Below are 8084 nucleotides of genomic sequence, written 5' to 3'. Positions count from 1 at the left end.
CAATATAGTTGCGAATGTCAAACTCTTCGTCCGAATCATCCTGGATAGTAAAATATATCCTCTGCATAACTTCTTCGACCGTGCTCTTTCCTTTTTCCGCTGGAGTTGCTCCCTTACTCCTCGTCCACCTTCCTGCTCCCCGATCCTGGTGCTCCGCCATCTTACAGTCCTTCCTCTGTTGCAATTTCTCTCTACTCTTCCTCGCTATTCTTTGCTGCTCTTCTGAGTTCGCGTTTGGCCTTAATCGATTCCATGCAGTCCCTATATTATCGCTATGCTGCCACCTTGCCGTCTTGAAACTTCGCTGCAGTCTGTCATTATCATAAATACCCATTTCATATATTCTTCCATGATGGGAAAGTAGTACTGACTCGCTGGCGTTACCACCTCTTCTCCTCGGTACCTTACCCGATTTCCTTCTTGGGATGCTCAATCTTCCGGTGGATTGAGTACTGCCATCCTTCATGCCTTTAATCCCATCATCTTGATCCTGCAGACGCTTTGATCGAGCATTGAATACTCTGTCCTTCCCCCTCCTTACCATAATCCGGAGGCTCCTAATTATTCCTTCCCTGTGCGGTCGCGTCATCATGATCCTGGCTTAATATAGTTTTTAACCCGCCCCACAAATTTAATAAATATCATTGCTAACATTAAATCTACTTTTCTTTTTCCTTGATTTATTTATTTATTATTATTATTTTTTCATATTGATAGTGTTATATTATTTATTATTTTATACTTTAATTTTTAATTAATAATTAAAATTATTTAAAAAATATATTGCATTATTCATTTCATATATATAGTTGGTAAATTTTTATAAATATAAATTTATGGGGTGCAAAACACATTGGCACAAAAATTACTAAATTGTAACTTTATTACTATTAATAATTATAAAATAAATTAATATATGAATTAAACATATATAAGCATGTAACAAGATTATACTATGGGCTAATAACATGGTTATAAATACCATATGTCTAAAAAACTATAATTAATTCAATATGGCATTGGTTCATATGCCATTTTTTAAATTAATGATTTAATTTACAAGGTAACAAGAACATAATTATTTCTGAGATAAATCTCAAATGTTGATTACACTATTACTAACTAAAAATATTATAGAATATTCCACCTAAAATAGATTCCTATCATCTATTTAATGATTATTCATATTTAAATTAAAACTATGAAATTTTAAAGAGAAATATGTCAACTCCAAGTTGATTGTGGACAAAATTACATATCACTATCACGCTGGGCTTTAGAATGAGCCCCTTGGCTCAAAAATAGTATATTTAAATTAATAATTTCCATTATTCTTAAATTATTAATTCAAAGATAAATTTTTCTTACTTCTATCTCTATATATAAAAATATAATATTATATTAATAAATTTCTTCTATTATAATGATATGAAATACTAAAATATCCTACAAAGTTCAAAAATAATTATTAAGTAAAATCAATTCCTATTTACATTTTATTAAATGAGCATTCAAGAGAGTCAAAGACACCCTTTAGAATAGTGTGTTTAAAGTTATATTTTCAAAATAATATTTTTAATTAAATTATTATTATAAATTATTAATTAGAGTTATGTTTGGGGTTGGTTACACTGGTTATTATCTTTTCTATTCATGTTGAAATTTTCACTAGTGATATGATAATTATAAATTTTTTAATAAAAATTATTGTTTCTTGTCAATGGATGTTGTTATACTGGCTTCAAGTTTTATGAACTTTTTTTATTTTTTAAAAATATTTATTGCACCACACATTTGGTTAAACTTATATATATTAATATTTTTAATATTATAGGTAGCTTGACTTTTTTATTCTCCAATGGTTTAGTTAAGATTTTATATATTCATGCCATCTTCGTTTTAGCCACAAAATAGTTATATGCACACGTCATAGTCATATATAATTAGACCCAAAAATTTAATGCGATAAGTAAACTAATTGTTAAAATAATAATAAATTACTCTCTCTCTCTCTCTCTCTCTCTCTCTATATATATATATATAAAACTATGGAAAAAACAATATATAATATTTAAAAATATTAATTAATATAACTTATTGTTAAAAATGAAAAGATACACCTTTTTTAAATCACATTCATAAACCATATATCTTATATCAAAAAAATGACTCAACCAATATATGTTGTGTTATTTATACATATATTTTTGTTTTGTTAATTGATATTTTTATTTTCTCACAATATCATCTTGACCAAAAAACATTGTTTAGACTAAGTCATGTCACACTGCTGATATCTGGAAAATGTCTCGATATATCATAATTGAAATACCAGTTACTACTAAGTACACAATTCTTAAAAGAAACAAATATCTCAGCTTATTCTATTGAAATTAAAAGACATAAGCCGAGAGGCTAGATAAAACATCAAGTATTTGATGAAGTGATTGGGGATGGATCCTAGGCACTTGTACCTGCTAGGGCTAGAGGCTTTAGGCTACACTACAGATGGTGCTCTATGTGGACTAAAGATAATAGAAATGGAAGAACATGCATGCATAAATAAATCGAGCAACAATAATTGTTGGCAGGTGAAAAGACTAGAAAGTGATGTGACACTTGTGAAAATAACTCAAATATTGAAATGAAACTTGTACACTACAATAATAATAGAAACGCTAGTAACTCAAAGAATAATTGGGCAAAGCGATACTCAGAAACACAAAAGCGACAAAAGCGACAGAAAAAAGCAACAAAAAACAACACTTGAAAGAATTACCCGGAAAAGTACTGCAAACCAAATCCAAAGCTCCTTGAACTCATGAGGATGGTTAGATATCCAATGTGAAATGTGGAAATAGCTCAAAAAGCCTCCATTGTATAGATTTACTCTCATGATATAAGGGTTATAGTTTATGATGTGCATGCATAAAATCAAGGAGGAAGCGACACTTGTCCAACGATGCATATATACAGAAGTTGCATCTATATAGAGGTTGAAGTTCTGCACAACTTCCGTATATGCACATATCTTTTGTATATGCACAACTTCCATATATGCACATATCTTTAGTATATATGCAGCTTTCGCAAATGCACATACCTTCCCTATATGTGCAACTTCCATATATGTGCATCTACCAGATATGTGCAACTTCTAAATATGAACATATACAAAAGAAACACATATACGAAAGATATGTGCATATATAGAAGTTTGGCATATACAATAAATACACATATACATAATTTTTGTGCAACTTCAACTATTGTATATGCCCAACCTCCGTATATGTACAATTTCTGTATAAGTGCAACTTTGATATATGCACATATTTTCTTGTGCATTTATAGATAATGTGTTTATATAGAGGTTGAATTTCTACAGAACTTCTATATATGCGCATATCCTCTATATATGCACATACCTTTCGAATATGCGTAACTTTTTTATATGTGTTATATTCTATACATGTGTAACTTCCTTATATGCCCATATATTCCATATATGAGAAAAATTTGTATAATATGCATATATACAAAATTTGTGCATATGCAAACAAGTGCATAAATTCCATCATATGAATATACAAAAACCTCCATATATGCACAACTTCTGTATATGCAAACATCTTCTATATATGCACAACTTCCGCATATGTGCATATACTGTATGTGCACATATACAAAACTTGTGCATATATGGAAGATGTGCATATACATAATTTATGTTCAACTTCAACCACTGTATATGAACAACCTTCGTATATGTGCAACTTCTGCATATGCGCATATTAATTTGTGCATATATAGAAGATGCACCTAAACAGAGGCTAAAGTTCTGCACACCTTTTGGAGGAAATTCATAAATAATAGGAGCCTATTTCCTTAGGAATTGCACAAGGAAATAGGGGCTCAAGCAGAGGCAAAAATTGACTAAGTTTGGGTCAAAGCTTCTAAGTGAGCAGAGAGATAGGTTATTCACTTTCTAGTTGAGCTCAGATTGAGCTACGAATTGTAATACATCTCTATTTCATCTAACTAATGCAAGAGGCATTGGATCAAGAAGGGGGATTTAGGAGGATGTGTTTAAGGAGAGGTGGACATATAACAAAGGTAATGCATACCTAGGATAGCACAAGCTTCAAGGCCCTTACTCTAATAGATCTAGTGATCTAGAAGGTCAGGTGGTGGAAGTTCAAGCAGTCGAGTTGGGAGTATGTATCACTAATGGAAATGAGTTTAATTTTGATCTAAGTGAATCACATGTTAATGAGGCCTTATAAATTATTCTAAATCTCCATAAACCATTTTAAAAAATCGATAATGAGAACAAACCAATGAAGGGGGTAAGGTCTAGACAACGGATAGTCATAAGCCTCCTTGTATCTCTCAATGGTTGGTAGAGGATCTGGGTCTAAATTTGTTAACCAAAAGTTGAGATTCACTCATTCCCACTAGGCGTAGGTAGCTTAGTGGCAAAATGATAGGTCATCTTTCCCTCTAGGTCATAAGTGTGGGAGCACTTTCCCCTAGAGGTGATTTCAAATGGTTGTTGGAAGTGTCACCAATTTATTCTAGATTTTGCCCTAGTATTTCTTATTAAATCCATTTTCCATACCTTGGTTAATATTTTGGTTGTTGGAAAAATCACCAATATTTTCGGAACATGGCCCCAATACCCTTATAAAATCCTTCGTAAGACCCAATTACTGATTGAGAGGAAGGATGTTAGATCATTAGAATTTTTGTAGACTAGCTAGAGAATATATGGAAGATTCCATATATGTGCGCATATACGGAAGATTTCATATATGTGCATATATACATAATCTACATGTATACAACTATGCACATATACAAAGCCTTTTGTATATGTGAAAATAGATGGAAGCTTCCATCTATGCACATATATTTGCATATATATGAAATTTTCACATATGGAACTCTACACATATACAGAAGCTTCAATATATGTGTGTATATATGAAAGCTTCCATATATGTTCACATATATAACTATGCACATATACATAAGCTTTTGTATATGTCTACATATAAGAAAGATTCCATATATGTTTGCATATACACAAGCATTTTGAAGATTCCATATATGTGCAGATATATGGAAGCTACACAAATACAACTATGCGCATATACAGAAGCTTCCGTCTATGTGCATAGTTGTATATGTCTGCATATGTGCGCATAATATATGTGAATATACGAAAGCTTCTATCTATGCACATAGTTGTATTTGAACATAACATGTATATGGAATCTTCCATCTATGTGCATAGTTATATATGTGTATTTCTCGTATCTGCGCACATATATGAAAACCTCTGTATATACACACATATATGGAAGATTTTGTGTATGTGCTAGTTGTATATGCACACATATATGGAAGCTCCGTATATGCACATAGTTGTATAGATGCACATATATGTGCTCATATACAACTATATGCATAGCCAGAAGCTTCCATATATGTGGCATATGCACACATATATAATTATGTGCATAGATGGAAGCTTTCATATATGTACACATATATGGAAGCTTTTGTATATGCGATGTTTAAGTTTCCATTTCTGCACGACAAAGCATCCATAGGTATTGTGGTTGTGGGGAGAGGGTTGTCAATCAACAAGCTTAGCATTATGGTTGGAGGCCTCTTAGAACTGCCTTCCCCTGCAACAACATACTCCTGGCCTAACATGCCTCTGTCTCAGTTGTCCCCTACCAAGATGATGGAAGGAGAGGGAGAGTAGATTTGATGTGAAACTAAGTCTTCTTGTTGCTACTATGTAGACCTGTTTGAAGCGCTAGAAGATGTAGGGGAGATCACGTTGGGAGGAAAATTGATACCAATGTTTCTTGAGAGACATCAAAGTGGTGTTATTATGCAACTGGCATAAGCATTAGATTTGGCCACTTGATGTTTAACACGAGTGTGAGATAGTTCAAGTCCTGGAGATGCCTTCTCAGCAAATTGCAAATAGCCCTTAGCTTTTTTCTCATTATCCATCTCTCCACTACTTCCAAGATAACTACAATGTGTCTAACATGATCAGGGATGCTAGGGTCAAAGAGAACCATGTGGTCATCATGCCATGGAGAGTTGGGAGTGCATCCTCTCCCCTTACTACCATGATGAACATGGCCTCATTCCATCACCATGGTAGCACACTGGAATAAAGAGATGCTTATACCAAGGCTTCATTATGAATATACTTCTATGTGACATTTTAATGCTTATTCTTATCCATTTTTTAGGAAATTGTTTCTTTTCTACACTAATAGTGTTGTACAAGATAAAAGGCATAAACAAGTACTACTATGCATGGGGTGTCTCATTAGTGGATGCAACTCCTTATAGGAAATGAAGCTCCTTGCACATTTAAGTCAGAGAAACCATGATCATTTTTTTGCTTTTCCTTTTTCAATGATTCAATTATGTTATCTTTTTATATAAACAAAAGTTGCGCATATACAGAAGATGAGTTCCATATATATGTGAATATACAAAAGTTGCTCATATACGTAAGTCATCTTCCTTATATGCAAGCTTCCATATATATGTACATACATAAGTTGCATACATAAGCCATCACTTCCATACATATGTGCATATACAAAAGATGGGTTATGTATATGTTCAACTTCTGTATATGCACGTATATATGGAAGTGTGCATATACAAAATATGGATTCCATTTATGTATAACTTCTATATATGCACAACTTCTGTATGTAAACATAGATATGGAAGAGTGCATATATGGAAATCACACATATGCAAAAATGCAAGTGTATTTATGAAAGTCGACTTCTATATATGTACTTTCATATCTATATGCATATAGAGAGGTCCACACATGGAATATGGTTTCTATATAGATATTGAAGCAATCTTTAAAATATGAATGCTTATATGTGTGTGTGTGTGTGTGTGTGCATATAAAGAAGATGGCTTATGTATATGTGCATATTTTGTATGCATATGTATATATATGGAAACATGCATATATAGAAGATGACTTCCGTATATGTGAAACTTCTGTATATGCACATATATATGGAACTCATCTTTCTCTATATGCAAAATATTCATATGTATGGAAGATGAGTTCCATGTATATGTGCATATACAAAATTTTCACATATACAAAAGTCATCTTCCATATATACACATTATATATATATATATGTACATATACATAAGCTACATACAGAAACCATCCCTTCCACATATATGTTCATATACAAAAGATGACTTCTGTATATGCACACCTTCTATATATGCATGCATATATGGAAGCATGCATATACGGAAGATAGCTTTTGTATATTCATAACTTCTATATATGCACAATTTTTGTATATTCACATAGATATGGAAGCATGCATCTACAGAAATCACATATGAAAAAATACAAGTGTAATAATGAAATTCAACTTCTATATATGTACTTGCATATCTATATCCATATAGAGAGGTCCAGACATGGAATATTTTTTTTATATAGATATTGAAGCCATATTTCATATATGAATGCTTCCATATATATGTGCATGTACAGAAGTTGTGCATATACAGAAGATGGCTTATGTATATGTGTAGATTATGTATGCACATATATATGGAAGTGTGCATATACGAAATATGATTTCTGTATATATGCAACTTCTGTACATGCACATATATATGGAACTCGTCTTCCGTATACACAGAAGTTGCACATATACAGAAGATGAGTTACAAATGAATGTGCATATACAAAATTTGTCCATATATGTACATATGTCTTCCATATATGCATGCTTTCATATATATTTGCATATACAAAAGCTGCATATGGAATTCATTGCTTCCATATATATGTATGTATACAGAAGTTGTACATATACAAAAGATGACCTTTGTATATGTGCAACTTCTTTATCTGCACGTATATATGGAAGCATGAATATACGGAAGATGACTTTCGTATATGGATAAAGTCTATATATGTACAAATTCTATATATACACATAGATATGGAAGTGTGCATATACGGAAATCACACATATGCAAAT

Source organism: Pinus tabuliformis, chromosome X, assembly GCF_031772625.1.
Source record: "Pinus tabuliformis cultivar Carrire ecotype Pingquan chromosome X, CPIR1, whole genome shotgun sequence".
NCBI classification, from domain to species: domain Eukaryota; kingdom Viridiplantae; phylum Streptophyta; class Pinopsida; order Pinales; family Pinaceae; genus Pinus; species Pinus tabuliformis.
This window is presented reverse-complemented; position numbering follows the sequence as displayed.